This window comes from Tamandua tetradactyla, chromosome X (assembly GCF_023851605.1).
Source record: "Tamandua tetradactyla isolate mTamTet1 chromosome X, mTamTet1.pri, whole genome shotgun sequence".
Taxonomy (NCBI): Eukaryota; Metazoa; Chordata; class Mammalia; order Pilosa; family Myrmecophagidae; genus Tamandua; species Tamandua tetradactyla.
Window position 1 is genome coordinate 54,505,912 of NC_135353.1, and position 18,115 is coordinate 54,524,026.

The following is an 18,115-nucleotide window of genomic DNA, read 5'->3' on the forward strand; positions in this document are numbered from 1 at the left end:
AAAAACAAATAGTTCTTTAGGAAAACTATTCTTTAAGCCTTGGCAAAGAGGTTTGTTTTTATGATTTGACAAGCCATAGAAGGAACAATTCTATGGAAATAAATTACATTTATTTATAGGGCACATAATATTTTCATTCTTTCCTAACCACAAGTGCATAGACGTGAGCTGCCTTATATTCTGCTTAAGGCCAAAAATAAACTAAAATATTTACCTTTTTGAAATAATCATTCTTTTGTACTTTATTGACAAGGACTCAAGATTGATCACCATAAAGACCAATGGGATTTATTATTAATGAAAGGTTACTTTCTGAACACTTCAATTTTGAAAATTGCCAAGACTTAAGGTGTTTTGAAATGTAAAGTCCTCAAAATTAGAAACAAACAAACAAAGTTTTGTACCCCAAAGGACTTTAAAAGTAAAATCACAACCTATACAATAGGAGAAAATACTTGGAAACCTCATATCTAATAAGGGTTTTTTAAATATAGTCATTCATTTTTGATGTCTAGAGTTTGTAATGCGAGGGCCAGAGTATCCTCCCAGACTCAGTTTTTAAAATTTTCAGCTGATGAAGCTGATAGGGATACTTTGTCTTGTCTAATTTTGTTTCAAGGAAGGCTTCATTCAAATCTTCCATGGTCATCTGCTCAAATGGAATTATGTTCCTCATCTTCAGGTGTTTCTTGTATTCCTCAGTCCCGGTCTTTGTGAGATTCAAAACCTCAGCACAGCTTTTCGCATCTGCTTTCTCCTCAGCATCCATCAGGGAAGTATATTTATCCTCTGGCACAGGGAATTTCAAGGCATTAAACTTCTTTTCAGAGTTATCCACCAGGCCAGCCTTGGCCACTTTGGCCTTATAGTAAGTCCAGGCGATAGCTGAGAGCTTCACAGAGCAGCCAATCTGGAGGTGAGGATCTCATTCCAAGATTTCAGAGAGTTAGAAGTGATCTTTTAATTTCTGGGCATGGTCTCCCCAAAAGCTACCCAGTTAATAGCTTTTACAGCAAGTTTTTGCCCACCCATCTTGGGATCCCTCACCAATCTCAGCAGCCCACCTGATAAGGGTTTAGTATCAAGAATATATTAAAAAAATCTTTCAACTCAGCAACAAAAAAGCAAACAATCCAATTTAAAGATGGGTGAAAGACTTAAATAGACATTTCTCAAAAGGAGATATAAAAATAGCCCAAAAGCACATCAAATGATGGTCAACATCATGAGCTATTAAGGAAGTGCAAATCAAACATATGAGGTACCATTTCTCATTCATGAGAATAGCTACTATTTTAAAAATGGGCAATTACAAGTGTTTACGTGAAGGTGGAGAAGTCGGAACACTCATTGATTGCTGGTGGGAATGTAAAATGGTGCAACCACTGAGAAAGACAGTTTGACAGTTAACCATTTGTCCTGGCAATCCCACTTCTACGTATATGCAGAAAAAGTAGAAAGTAGGGACTCAAACAGATATTTGCACACTGATGTCTCATAGTGGCATTATTCACAACTGCCAAAAGATGGAAGCAACCCAATTGTCCATTAATTGATGAATGGATAAACAAATGTGGTCTATAGATACGATAGAGTATTACTCACTTGTAAAAAGAAATGACGTCTTGATATATACAACAACATTGATGAGCCATGAAGGCATCACATTGAGTAAAATAAGCCAAACACAAAAGGACAACTATTGTATGATCTCACTAATTTCAAATACTTAGAATAAGCACATTCATGGAGTCAAAATCTAGAATATAGGGTACCAGGAGATGGGATGGGGGTGGGAAATAAAAAAAAGTTTGGTCTTACTTTTTCAACAAATGATGCCAGTAACCGAAGCATAACATTTTGAATTATACCTGGCATACTGTTTCTTTGTGTCACGTTTAAATTGCCAGTGTTTCATTTTTTTCTGGTGCTGAACATTTCTGTAGTTCACCCTTCAAAGAGAAAACAACTAATACGTTACTGGGGTGTTATAAATTGGTAATTTTTTCAGATAAATTAACTTTAAACATGGAATCTTCAAAATGTCTCTGAATCTGTCCCTTCCTTTCTATCTAGGCCCTCAACTTTTATCTGCACTATTCCAGCAGTCTCCACATAGGACTTCTTGCCTCTAAACTCTCAACATTACCACCACAGTTTACTTCGTTTAGGTGAGAATCATGTTATCTATCAGCTCAAGAACACTATATTGGCCACAGAATAAAGTGAAATCTCTTTAGCCCTTCACAAAATTCTCACAACCTACTCCTCATTGCCTCCTTTAAAACTGTCTTTCCGAACACAACAAAGTGCAGTTGAATACCCCTGTAAAAAAATTATGTTGTTTGAGCATGTCACACTTTTATGCCCCCATGCCTATTATCCTCAGAGAGGAAATCAAACAGAATTTTTCAGGATTGAATTAAATTAAGGCATTCCAAGTTGAACTGGAGGAGGATATCAAGTAATCAAATCTCCCTCATCTTCTATCACTTGAATTTCATACCCACCCACTCAGGCCACCTGCTATCTGAAAAAAATATGCTTTAGTTCAAAAGTAGATGATTCCAGAGCTGTATTTGATGATTTTCTAAGGATTAAAAATACTTCGTGTGAAGCATATTCATTCTGATATAAAAAGTAAAAAAGCAAATAAACAAGAAAAGGAGTGTCATAGGGCAGTAATAACAAATTACTTAAGTCCATTTTTTGAATAAGTGGTTTTTCACGTTCCTATTTAAAAGCTCTCATGAGTAATTCTTTCACCAATTAATAAATGCTTAGGAAAGAAAACATAATATATTCTAACTCACAATCTTTGCTCTGAAGATCACAATGAATTCTTCTATTTCAAATGATTTCTTACCGATGGATTTTTCAATATATATAAAAATGGAAAGATTTGGCAACCCAAAACACCTCTTTATTCTCTTGTTCAAAAAATATATTTTTTTCTTCTCTCAGAAAACTGAAGTGGAATACATATTTCCCTTTTCACCCTGGAATAGTAGCTTTGGGCAATCGAAAGTGATTATATCACAAGAGTCAGGAGAATTCTGAATGTTGGAGAGGGAGTCCTTTTGCTTAGTCATTTTGCTAAATTTGTCAATTTCATTTACGCTTTTTTTTTTCTATCTGATGTAAGCACCCACAAACAAACTTACAATTGTGGGCAAATGATCTTGATATTAGATATGGTTACCAGAATTATCTCTTCAGACACTTTTAAATCTCTTAACATTGCAAAAATTCTTTATATTTTTTGGCAACTGGCTTTACAGTTGCTCAATCTCATTAACCATTAGCCAATCTCATTTGGATGTTTATTTAATGAAGCAATCAAGATATCAGAGCTTAAACTATTTCTCTGTCATCTTGAGAAATTACAGCAACTATTTCAGGTCATTACATATTATTTTATGAGTAATTATTTCAGTGTACTGCAACAAACACCATGGGGCAAAAAAGAATAATGAAAATGGCAAGAGTGCCTAATTGTGAGGTGTCAAGGGGAGAACGGAAAATGACCTGTCAACAAGCACATATTAGACTAAGTACACATCAAGGAAAAAGTAGACTCCACTATCCCTAATATTTCTTTGTGTTTTTGAGAGCCTATAAATATACATTGGGGGTGGGCCACAGTGGCTCAGCAGGCAGAGTTCTCGTCTGCCATGCCGGAGACCCAGGTTCGATTCCTGGCGCCTACTGCCCATGCCAAAAAAAAATATATACACACACACACACACACACACACACACACACACACACACACATTGGATACCTCTTTGGTATTCCTTTGAATTGATCTATTGATGTAAATGACAAGATCTTTTAATGAAAACCAGAAGAGAAGATTCATGCATTTTAGAAGGATGCACAACAATAAGTGCTGACATTAAAAAACAAAAACGATTTAAACTGAACTCCTATGGTTAGAGTGTTTCAATTAATGAACGTTGGCCTGGTTTGAGTCTTTCTGTTCAAATTTTTATAACAAAGAATATGTTTGCACCTATATCACATATTTAAAATTCTTTAACCAGGCTAATCATAGATGTATTAAATAATACATTGTTTTATTTAATGCATTAACAATAATAATAAAAATAATAATACACATTTGCTGCTGAAGATGCAAGCTTTTCTAATAAGTATTCTACCAGATTATTTATAATACATCTATGTAAAGGACAATGTTAATCTAATACTTACAAAGCGTTTTGTGCGCTTGTTTTGTAGACACAGTATGGGAGTAAAAGGCAGCTCTAATCAAAACTAACTATAGTTCCATATTTCTTTGAAGCTTAGATAAATATGATTTTGTATTCAGATTCTATTGTGAACAGAGTATAAAACATGAAAGACCCTCCTTGGACCATACTAATGAATCCAGTATCAGGAAGCCTGTTTGGTAGATGGCACAGGGTTTGAAATCAGAAAGCATGCGTTCTAGAAACTGCTCTTCTCTTAAAACACACATGACTTCCCAAAACTTAATTACCCATCTGTCAAGTGGGTACGTAATTGGAAAGATTATTGGGAGGCCTAAATCATGATATTAAATCATGATACAATGCCTTTAAGGTAAAAACACCATAAACATTCAATATTATTATGCTGGGCCATTTTGACTTAGAAGTATTGATTAGCCTTGATCACACATCACAAATATATTGTTTCAATTTTTTCTTGAGGAGAACCAGGATAAGAAATTTGTCTGAAGTGAGGAAGCAGATAAAGAAAAGAGATGAGTAATTCTTAACATCATCACATAGATCCTTCACGTCCTCCACCGTGACGTCCCCTGTCATGTCTAGAGTGGTGTCAGCACTGGTGGCTGCACGGGGGAATATTGAAAATAAAAGCATTTAATATCTCTTAAAAAAAAAAAGAAAAGAAAAGAGATGATAGAAGACATTTTTCTACCTATTTTAGATTTAGGGGAAAAAAGAAATTAATGAAAACCACTTTTTCTTTTAAAGTCATTAGTATGAGGCCAATATTTTCTTGAAATAGTTTGTCGTAGTGAATAAAAAAGTTTTTGCAAAGTCCTGTTCTGGGAATGATGAGAAAGGGGGAAAATTCAAAGTCCCCAAGTTGAATTCTTGATATTTTCACAAACCATGCGGACAATCAAAGCTATAGCCTGAGGCCCCAATCTTGGGGTTTGTTCATATGAAACTTAACCCTGCAAATGATAGGCTGAGCCTACTTAAAATTAGGCCGAAGAGTCACCCCTAAGAGAACCTCTTTTGTTACTCAGGTGTGGCCTCTCTCTCCAGCCAACATAACAAGCAAACTCACCACCCTCCCCCTGTCTATGTGGGACATGACTCCCAGGGGTGTGGACCTTCCTGGCAACATGGGACAGAAATCCTGGAATGAGCTGAGACTCAGCATCAGGGGATTGAGCAAACCTTCTCAACCAAAAGGGGGAAGAGGGAAATGAGACAAAATAAAGTGTCAATGGCTGAGAGATTCCAAACAGAGTCAAGAGGTTATCCTGGAGATTATTCTTACGAATTAAATAGATATCACCTTGTTAGTCAAGATGTAATGGAGAGGCTGGAGGGAACTGCTTGATAATGTAGAGCTGTGTTCCAGTAGCCATGTTTCTTGAAGATGATTGTATAATGATATAGCATTCACAATGTGATTGTGTGATTGTGAAAACCTTGTGTCTGATGCTCCTTTCATCTACCTTGTCAACAGATGAGTAAAACATATGGAATAAAGATGAATAATAGGGGGAACAAATGTTAAAATAAATTTGCAGGGAAATACTGGTGATCAGTGAGGGGGAGGGGTGGGGAGTATGGTATGTATGATTTTTTTCTGTTTTCTTTTTATTTCTTTTTCTGAATAGATGCAAATGTTCCAAGAAATGATCATGATGATGAATATACAACTATGTGATGATATTGTGAATTACTGATTATATCTGTAGAACGGAATGATCAAAAGCTAAAAAAAACATATATCTATTAAAGCCACTAAGGCCTAAACAGGAACTGAGATGCTGAGTCTTTGGAAAGTGGCCGTAATTGTGGCCCCTCAAATCCCATGTTCTGATTCAGCCCAATCTGAGAAAACACTCTCATCCTTGGGTAAACAGAGGCCTCAGAGTGCTGTACCTTCTTCTCATTTAGGGTAAACTGTGAACACTTAGAAATGGCCACCACTGACACCATTCCAAGAGCTTGATTTAGCAATATCTATCAGAAAATATGTATCCATCTTAAAATTGTTCATGCCATCAGAGCTCATTAATTCTAATAATTTAAAAAATTATAAACTATTTAAATGTCCAGCAATAAAAGGCTGATCATTTTTAAAAACAATCATTGGTCAACGAAAAAAATAGTTTGTTGTTTAATATGAGAAATAGTAGCCACGGAGTTATTAAAATAACTAAAAATGCTATTTTAGTAGCCTAAAATAACATTTAGGCTGTTATTGTTGCCATAGAAACACAGCTTTAAGACTGGGTAGGAAAAAACATACATCACTCTTTTTTTTTTTTTTCTGATAAGGATTTTCTTTGTGGAAATATCCTGGAAAATCATACAATGAAATAGATGGAAAATTATGTTATGAAGCTCTTTGCTGGGCTATGACTGCTGAATATGGACCTTGTTTAACCAACAAACACATTTGTTTCTGTATTTGAAGCTGCGCTTGTGTTGCTTTGAAGCACTACCTTTAGAAAAATACCAGAACTGTTCCCTCCACGGTCCATAAAAAGATGGGAGTTAAAAGATCTGTCAATATAGTCTTACAGTAGCCAGTGGCTAATGTGTTTTTCTTATAAGAATATATCATACTATAACATACTATTAATATAAGTAGTTTGAGAAATTTACAGACCCCAAATTTTAGACAGAGCAGTGAAACTTTTGAGATTCTTTTCAGTCTTTGATGTAAAGAAGTTTCCAACATTTAAAAATATAATTTATTATTTCCATTGTTCATATATAATATATGCTCTCCTTATAAACATTTTGAAAAAGAGAGAAGTAATGTAAAACTCCCAGGCAATGTTAACATTCGTATATAACTACAGTTAAATTTAAGTATATTTTTACATAGCTTAAAAAAAGTAGAATATTTTTCTACTTCATATTTATGTATTTCATTTAAAATAACATCTCACATATCATATGATACCAGATATTCTGCAATAAGAATAATAAGATTCAAGAATATCAAATGACAAATGCTATAGCTCTTTCTTCCTTTCTGAATTTATTTATACCATTTCCCTTGGGTTTGGAGAACCAGAGAAGCCATGACCAGAGGTTCTCCTGAATGTTTAGAGGAACGAAAAGTTGAAGTGTAACAACTTGACATTTCTTAATCTTATTTCTAAAATCTAGGTCTGTTTACTTAACATCATATATGTCTAGTTAATTTATTTATATGCATACCCTCAAATCCAAGACAAATATTCATAGATAAGTAATGATATAAATGAAGGTTAAAATAAAGTTTCCATTAATTTAGTGAAACAATTTACAGCTTATATTTTTATTTTTGGGTTTTATTATAAGAAAAAACAATCACACTTACCTGAAGTTAATTTCTAGTTAAAATAAGATTCAGTAAGTTATTGCTTTAGACCAATTACAGTTCCTTGATAACCTTAACTGTTAGTAAAGCTTTCGAGACTGTCTACTTGATAACCAAATAGCAATTTTGCCTGGAGAAGCTCTGGTTCACTAATGGAGAATTACAGAATTATAAAGTCTACTGTAACCTCCAGAAGCAGCATTTTAACTAAATCCTGTTAATCTTAAATATGTAATCTGATAAGCATACTGATCCATGTTAGTCTTGTTATAGTTAACCTTCCTTTGTAGTTGTGCTCTTCATGTTATTTATCAATGAACTTTTAAAGCAGTAAACTCTGATTGAACAATTCACTTAAGGAAAGCAAATTGTAACATAGTCTGATAAACTCAATTTCTGCATTATTTACTTTAATATAAATGTACATATGGCTGCTGAATTTTTCTAGTTATAGTACATTCCTTGGATGTTTGTGTGCATTTGTCCATGATATGAATATATTTAACAGAAATATTAGCTGTAGCTATTTTTGAACCAGATAGTAATTAGATTATTTCATTCAATCCTCATATCAGCCTTGTTATCACCATTTTACACGTGAGGAATAATCCATTTTACAGGAAGGCCAAGTAAATGACCCAAGGTTAAGATTATATAGCCTAAAATATTTTTGTATAAGTAAATACTTACACGTGAATTTATTCAGTCCAAAGTATAAAATGGAATTTTAATATTTTTTACTTAACCCAGTGGTGTGAAATATTATTCTATATCACAGTTCTCATAAATTATAATTTTGTAGTCCACTTTTCATATTTAACAGTTCTCTCTTATGAAGGCAAATGCTACTGGTGTTATATTTTCTTCTTCTTTTTGGCTTTATTCTGTGCAGTATAGGTAACAGAAAGTTTTTAACATATTTATTTAAATTAAAGTAAACTTTTTCTTTTCTGTAATTTTTAAAGAAGGAGATGATAAATACTTAGGTATTGTCACTATTTTCTATGAACAGACTCTACTGCAAATGCATATTAGACACATTCTTAAGTATGCTGCAAGTCAATACAAATATCTCTTTTTAAAGATAACATAAGAAATATCTGAATATGTCATTTCTACTTTCCAATGTACTTCCAACAGTGAATAATGGTTATGCCTCAGCCCATTACTATATATGCCAATTTCTTATAAAGTCCACATCAATAATGTCAATAATTACAATGTAATGATTCTAATGATCATAGAAATATTCTGAAAGATTTATCATACTTTTAAAGATTTGCTCAATGAAGTATATTAAATATTTTCAAAGATATCAAAGATCAACATAATTGAAAAAACTAATTATTTATTGTTGTGCAATGTCAATCATGAAGGAATTTCAAAAGCAATTGAATTAAAAGTTAATGTCAAAGCACTCTAAATGCTGCAAACTCAAATCTTCTTAATTTTCAGTGTTTTGATTAAAAATTGCAACCAGCAAGTAACATAGCTAAATGCTCATTTAATTATTTGTGGTTGAGATTAATAATGATTTTAATATGATTTGAAGATCAGGCTTCTGTGATACAAAAACAAGGCATATAACCATATTTGCATGAAATGACTTTTGTCATCTTATTTAGATGTTATTTAAATTTATCTGAAATTGCTGAAATTCATTTGTCAAGAGTCCTCTGCAAGTTTCGGTAAAAAATCATTCTGGGATATTTTTCTATAGGTATACATGAAAATATAAATGTTAATCTTATTTTGATTTCCCCCAAAATGTGTTAAGAACAGTCCAGAGAGCTATTCTGTAAAGTGAAAACATCTTAGATACATGCTAATTAAAATCAATGGCCAAAAATGCTGTTTCACAAGATCAAATAAATGGCATAGGTCAGATGATGAAGCCAGTCCATGATTTACACATGCCACAATGCATATTTATAAAGCCAGGAACAGATAATCCATTGAACGTGTCTAGTAACTTTAAACAGGAATGGATTTTAAGTTCATTCTTTATTCAGGTCTGTTCTCTAGTTAAACTCATAGATTAACATTTATGAAAAACAATACTTTTTTTTAAATCTGGAATACATTTTATTCAGGCAAACTGCCTAAAAACCAACACGTGACCAACTCGTAAGTCTAAGGGTTTGTGCATGCAAGGGATATTAATCTTCTATCTGCCACAAATGTATACATTTATTGCAATACTTAATATCTTATATAAATTTGACTTTTTGTAAATGAATATTCATTATACCCAGTGAAAACCTATTAATAGACTAGTACACACCCTAAGAAGTGTTGCAAGTTCAAAACCGCCTAACTGCTTATTTCAGGTTACGAATTACTGCTTTTGGCCAAGGTCAATGTGATATTTAAATGAGTAATAAAGGCAAAAAAAGATAAAGAATAATTTTTGAGCATAAAAATAAGAAGTTTTATGTAATAAATTGCATAAAAGAGTCGTTTCGGTTTTGCCATGTACAAGCTTCTTGACCTTGGGCAAGTTACTTAATTTTCTCTATTTCCTCATCATTTACATGGGGATACTAACAGAACTTATCATAAATGATTGTCAAAAGGAGACAGTCGAAAATGTATGCGATACTCTTAAAATGATGCTAGGGATATAGTAAATGCTCAGTAAATGTTAATCGTTATCAGTGCAAAACACCCGTAGCATATTGCCCCAAAGTATGCTTTTGACTCAGTGCTTAAAAGAGAGAAATATATGTATTCATACCGTAAAATAGTCAGTATATCTTTTCTAATACTTTTCAAGAGTAAATTTTAACTAAAAATATCCCTAAAGAACTGTTTGGCATGGTTCCCAGAACATGAAAGCTGCATGAAAAATTTTATAGCTCAGATTTTCAACTGATTCATGGTTTTTCGGTTAGGAGGGTCTTGAAATAACCAATTTCTTTTATGCTAAAGTCACCTTTTGTTTTTTGCTCTTCAAGGAAAACTTTAAAGATAAACAAAAATAGAGTTTTGTTAGCCATGTATTAAATGGGTACTGTTGAAATTGGTGTTCTTGATGCTAATAAGCTCAATTCATTCAATTGCCTGGTTCATACTGGCTTGCCTAATACTTATTATGAATGAGTTGTAGTAATTCATCTGATCATCAATCTTTAATCCATAGATTGAGGGCACCTAGCAAGGGTTTGGTGACTATTACATAAATCAAAAGAGAATTAGGATTTATGAAATTATTCTCAGCAATAAAAGGTCTCTAATATACAAATATGCACATCAAATTAAGTGGTATAGCACATGCTGAGAAAACTCTAATTTATTATCATCAAGTTATTCATTTGTAAATATAGTTCTTAGATTAAATTATATGATAAATACCAGCTTATAGCTGCTATTATTTTTATCAGTTTCTGTAATGACATCTTAACTATAAAAATGTATTTGATAAAATAACCTATGGATAGAAAATAGAGTAAAAAAGGCAAATTGGCCTTCCTTTTTTTCTATGTCAAAAATTGACGTAAACACATAGAAAATATATAGTAGGTAATGTGATATAACACATCTAACTTCACTTTTGACCTGTGAAGTCATTTCATAGAAAAAAAATCTATTCAGTGCCCAGATACATAAGCAGTGCCACCACCCCTAAAAAAATCATGCATTTAAAAAGATATATCTGTATTTTGTACATTTTACTTGAAGTAGAAATTAATTACTGACCCACAGTATGTAATATTATTAAAAATATCTAAAGCATTCTCAGAAGAAACTGTGACTATTTAATTTCCCTATCATTTTGTATTGTTGATCCCAAGCAGGATTACGTAAAAGCAGATTTATAAAATATTATAGTCAAAGAAATATATTCTCGGTATCCATTTCCTGTTTATATTACTGATTCATTTCTAAAGCATTCTTACTGAGATATCTTCACCTACCATACTATCCATCCAACATATATTAATTACTGTTTTGATGGTTATGAGACATGTGAATTGCAACTGCACAGTAAAATGACACATGATTTAGGGTATTTGCAAGAAGGAAATAGATGGGTTGGAATTTATTTATTGAAACAGACTCAGTAACAGCTATTTTTATTCTCTGTGCCTATGCCTTTGCAAGATCTGTGCCCACCTATCTCAAATTGAAATCAAGGCATAAATACACATCTTTAAATAGTTATAGCATTGTTGTTCTTCAGAGGATGTTTTTCCTCACAGCTTCTTCTGTGAGCTAAATAAAAATTTCAAAGTAAACAGTTGTGGGTGAGGTGCAAGTATAGATTGGGACATTCATCATTTTGAATTAGGATAATTAGTTATTAATTTCCAGGATCCTTAAAATGTGTTCTCAAAATACCTTCAAATCTGTTGTGTAAGGATCTTACTGAAAAGATTCACTTTCAGCTGAAAGGAACACAGATCAGGCACATATTCTAGAAGGATAAAGACATTAACAATCTCCCCTAAGAAACGTAAGTCAATATTTTCTACAAAGGAAGAAATGCTGAGGAAGAAAAAGTCATAGGATTTCTCATCGAGAGTCTACTATGTCAAAACTCTTCCATTATTTATTATACTTAGTAAATCTGAGATATGTTTATATTCTAAATATATGCATACATTGCTCTTCAACCTCAATTAAATAGAAGTTACTCTATGCTCCTTCTCTTCGAGGACATGGGCTGACACAGATAATAATTTATACAGTTTTTCGAGGAAAGCGATTTTTATCATGAATAAAATGAAAGCATACTATTGTTTTATTGTTCCTAAAATTACTTTAATGCAAACATTTAAAAAGTCTATTGATTTCTTGAAATGATCAAACAGCTAATAAATGTGTCAGTACCAGAGGTGAGAAAAGGTAATGTTTGTGCAAGACACAAACTCTGACTTCTCTAGCTGCCTTGGGTTTGTGTAACCAATAATGTGTATTTGGAAGAGGGTCCGTGTATAATCTGTCTTCTCAACACAGAGAAAAGATAATTTGCTCCAATTTAGTTCTTTGGTTTCCTAGAAATTAATGTTGGATGCGACTTCAATGCCGTCTATTTCCATAGCTCCAATGCTCTCAACAGCCTCCTAATATAGTAAATAAACATTCTCATATGCCTTCCAAAGTTCAACTAATCAGCCCTTTTTTTATTTATTTTGGGCTCCTCAAAATACAAGCCAGCATACATTTTACAGGACACTGGAAGGAAAGAGTAAGATTTCTGTGTTGGATTGAGCAATAGCAAAGATAAACTAAATTAATGACATTTTAATTGTTTATGTCAAATACATTCATTAACTAAGACTAAAAATGAGACATAACTAAACAAATCCCCTTCTCCAAAATTTGCTTAAACCTTATTTTCAAGGTCTCAGGCAAACAGTTAAAGACTGAAAAAAACTATCCTTTCACAAGTAGCAGAATTATTATTGTGTGAAAATCATTAACTTTTATTGATTTCTAGTGTGTGTTTTTTTGTTCAAAACAACACATTCTATATATGCTTTATTTTCAGATTAGCCCATAATTTCGTATTCAGATTTGTTTCTTACAAGTTTAAATATATTAAGCTTCCTGGAAAGTGATATTATATTTTCTTTCATTTAATAAGGCCAAGATCTCACTTAAAACTCAAGAAACAAATGATTAAAAGGTCAATGATTCTAATAACCTGTAGGCAATAGAATGCCATAGAGCATAGCAGAAAATTAACATAATGGAAAATTGGTATAAGTAACTGTATTATCTCTTTCACTACTAAAGTTGCTAAGTAATATTTTTAAGTTAAATAAAAAATATATGAGGTAAGGGTCATCATTATTTTTTTTTTTTTTTTGCAAATAGAATGCAGCACCATTTGTTAAAGAGACTTTTCTTTCCCAACTGAATGGTCTTTTGCCTTTGTCAAAAATCAGTTGGCCATAAATGTGAGGGTTGATTTTTGAAGCCCCAGTTCTATTCCTTTGGTCTGTATGTTTGTCCTTGTGCCAGTGCCATACTGTTTTGATTACTCTGGCTTTGTAATAAGTTTTAAGATTGGGAAGTGTGAGTCCTCCAACTTCATTTTCTTTTTGAAAATGGCATTAGCTATTTGGAGTCCCTTACCCCTCCAAATAAATTTGATGATTGGCTTTTCCATTTCTGCAAAGAAGGTTGTTGGAATTTTGATTGGGATTGCATTGAATCTATAAATTGTTTTGAGGTCATATTGAAATCTTAGTGATATTTAGTCTTTTATTCCATGAACATGGGATATCTTTTTATTTATTTAGGTATTCTTAAACTTTCTTCAGTAATGTTTAGTAGTTTTCTGTGCACAATTCCTTTGCATCCTTGGATGGTATTGGATTTATTCCTAGATATTTGATTCTTTTAGTTGCTATAGGAAATGGATTTTTTTCGTGATCTCCTCCTCTGATTGTTCACTGTTTGTGAATAGAAACACCACTGAATTGCAAGGCTTGAATTTGTGAAATTAAAGTAGAAAAGGCAACAAAAATTATTCTGGATACAAAGAAAGCATGTGTATACTAACAGCCAGTTTTCGTCCTTTTCACATTTCTCCATAGTATTAAATATCAACACTTAGTTTTTAAAATTCAAGGAGCTGGGGTCTCTTTACTGTGTAACACAATGAGGAATTTTTTTCCTCTGAAATCTTTCATTTCTAGCCAAGTTGCTGCTTTTCCTTTCCTTCATAACAACTCATTTTTGCATTCATCATAGACATCTAAGAATTTAGTTATGCACTTAAGTGTAATTCAGTGGGGGTGCATTCTCAAATATTTGTAAATCTTATTGAAAAATTCTAATGTATAGATGTCACAATAATTTCAGCATGAGAAGGAAAATATTTCCTGTGTCTTTATGGCATGTACATACTACACTGATATTTTGTTTATTGTTCTTTATTTTAACAATATTGTGCATCTTAGTCTTCATCTCAAATAATTTACAATAGAACTTTTACCCTTAAATAATGATACCATTTGTAATGCTACATCAAGGATATATGCCTGTATGTGCCTCTGTACGTGTGTGCAATACTCTCTTATTGAGAAATGCTCCACTTGGGCTGGTTTGAATCTATTATGTACCCCAGAAAGGATTACGTTCTTTAATCCATTCTTGTGGAGGGGGCAGAACTATTGAGTGGGAACTTTTGGTTAGGCTATTCAATTGAGATGTGACCCAGCCCATTTAAGGTGGGCCTTAATCCTCCACTGGAGAACTTTGTGTGTGTGTGTGTGTGTGTGTGTGTGTGTGCGCACATGTATGAAGAGAATAAAAGATAGTAAAAGCCCAGAGAGCTTAGAGAATAAATGTTCTGGGAGAGGCAAGAAAGACTCACAAGAGCAGAATAGGTATATTTTATTATTCATTCCCAATTTCAAAAGAATAAGAAGTGCTCTATTTGTGCCATGATTAGCATTATTTATTAGGCTGTATGAGTTATTTCCATCATAAGTAGAAGTTATTGGTCCTGTTAATGCATAATTTTTTTCATATGTTTGCAAAGTCATTTAGAAGAAAGTATATTTCATTGTATTGAAAATCCCTGGGATACAGTATATTCAAAGACATAGATATTTTCATTTCATTTATTCATTTCAAGGCTTGATTTTATTTCAAGCCCTAAATCAAAGGAATGATGTCATTTTCTGTATATGTAATCTACATCTTAAAGTGTGATAGATCGATATAGATATCGATCTATAGATAGATAGATAGATCATATTGTATATAACAGAATCACCTCAGATTGAATCAATCTTGTCCAAGTATTTGTATATGAAAGCAACTGAATGCATGCTAGAGTTTACTGAATTTTATTTCTTCTTCCAGTCAAAGAAACATCATGTAATTTTATAATAATACTAATGTAAGCAAAACTAAAAAAAAGTATTCAGAAGTTCTATATTCTAGTCTCCATTCTCTATCTTGAGTGCGATAGTGTGAAATTAAGAAGTATTAAGTGAGGTTTTCAGGCATCTGCTTATTTCAAACAGGCAAAGTCTTCATCCAGTATTCCCAAAGAATATTGAAACACTTTGCCACTATTTCACTTTAGCATTTGTTTTAGACCCAAAGAGTAAGGCATTTGACAACAGAGATAAATCAATACAGCATGAAATAACATATTGCCTGTGCAATACATACAAATTCATTGCAGATATTTAAATACTTTGGTATGGCTAACTAGTTTGCAGCCATGCTTCTATCTGAAAGGATTAAAAAGTTGGCTAATATAGGATTGAAGATTAATTTGAGAAATAAACGTTAAAAGAATGGGATGTAGGAAATGTTAAACTTGATTGGTGTGTGTATTTTCATAGGATGTTCAGATAAAAGTCAAGAACAAAACCATAGTTGGACATTCCAGATGTGGGCTCTGGGCATCTTAGATATTTGAATGTACTGCATGCCAAAAGGATATCACAAAATGGATAGGTAGAGAACCAAAATGAATAGTTATTTATAATTAAATTTCCTTAAAATTGCTGAATACTGATTGATTCAAAGAAATGAAGTAAAATCTCTTTTGTTGTTGTTGCTGTTGAAGTAAAATAAGTAGTTCAATCTCATGCTGAGTATCCAACGAAATCATGGGTGCATTAAAAATACTGTTATAAGTATGCTGGGTTTAAATATGTAAAAGACATTCTTCGGATCTTTAAACTTGGCATGGGTAATTGTTATATATAGGGATAAACTCTGTACACTGAAGGCATTATTTTTACATTGTTGAAAGATTTTTTGCCACCAAATACAGAAAAAATTAGACCATTAAAATAAAACAATAAAATGTATACATATTAGGGTTGTTCTGGGAAGAAGGTGGGATAGAATAGTTTGAGTTCACTCCTGCTCTAAAGAACAGTTAGCTAGAGAAATGACAAAAAAAATCGGGAGAACAATTCCAGGGTACAAGTAAACTGGGAGGGTCTCGACACCACATAGGGAGGCCCTGGTTGAAAAAGCAGAAGAATTGAGATGCAGAAAACCAGAGACTGGCTACCTAGAGCAAAAAGCTTTAGCATTTCCATTTCCAGATGAAGGAAACCAAGCTGTGTTCCTTGAACATGCTACCCTCACACGTGCTGCCCCCACCCTACTACTAACCCCACACCTCAAGCACCTGAACCTTTCACCTGCCCCCCACTGCACCCCAAGCACCCCCACCCTGATTCCTTCCCCACTCATCCCTGCTGCACACCCTCATCCCATGCATGCACACAAGCCTGTTCCAGCCCAAACCACCTCTCTCATGCGAGAGCGCAGTCTCACCCCAACCCTCCTGAGACCCCGGTATCAGCGGCCAACCTTTAGACCCCACCTGCTCCTCTCTGCACCCTGCAGACAATCACCTGCACATTTAGACAGCAGGCACTCACCTTCATAACTGAGCCTCACCCATACTCAGCCCATGCAGTTGCTCAACACTGCCTGCCCGCCCCAACCCCCGAGCTCTATGCATGTGCATATCAGTATGCGGCCAACTAATACATGTATGAGAACGTGCCCACTCAACCCATGCTTGCTCAGCTCTGGGCGAGCACTGACTTGGGCATGTGGGCGATACCTGCCCCCAGCCCATGCAGACACAATCCACCCTGCTGCCCCTCAGCTCTGTGCATGTGCACACCAGGGCCCTGACCCCCAGACCTACATACACTAGGGCCCTGCTCCCAAGATCCATCCACCAGGATCAGCACAGCCACATCCTTTCTGCTGGGCACCCACTTTTCCATGCATGGACTTCTTGACCCCACACCCCAACTCCCTGTCCCACACATGTGTGCACCCTTGCTCGACCTCACAGCCCAAGAGGCCTTCTGCCACACCAGGCAGGTGCCCTTGTGCGCATCTGTGCCACATACCCTGTGCCCTGAACAAGCGGGCCCTCCTAAACCACCCAAACTCTGCATCAGCAGAGCCATACCAGGCCCTGCCCACCCCTCATCACACATCTCTGACACACATCCCACAACCTCCGTGACCAGTGCCCCACCCTTACATACTCGCACATCTACATCACGGCCCCCTGGATACCTGCCCTTACACAAGGACACACCTGCACCCCAAGCTCCCTGTGCCCTGACTTCTATGCCTTGTACCCCACACCCTGAAACCCATGAACCACATGCTTCATGTGCCCACCTGCATCCTGCCTACATAACAGACCCAGCACATCCACTCAGTGACCCCATTTGCTTCCCTCCATACCCCACATCTCTGTCCTCAACACCAGACCCTGTTTCTGAGCTCCAAGGTCTGTATGAGCTACATCATGCCCCCATGGCCCCTGTACTGCACATCCACAAGCCTGTGCCCCACATCCAGTGCTCACAGACACCAGTGTAGAGTCCTTGAACCATGCATATCCAATGCTCACAGACACCAGTGTTAAGTCCTTGAACCATGCGTATACCCACACTGCAACCCATCACTGCACAGTCGTGCCCCTCCCCATGCCCTGAATCCTGCTCTGTACCTGCCCTACAAATACAATAATTTAGACTACAGAAGGAAGTCAACATCTAAAGTAACTCCATCAAGATAT

The 18,115-nt window shown here is 34.6% G+C and overlaps 1 pseudogene; it reads right to left on the reverse strand.

Moving 5' to 3' along the window:
• Positions 1 to 511: 511 nt before the first annotated feature.
• Positions 512 to 1,032, reverse strand: LOC143671824 (ATP synthase peripheral stalk subunit d, mitochondrial pseudogene; annotated as a pseudogene).
• Positions 1,033 to 18,115: the final 17,083 nt, after the last annotated feature.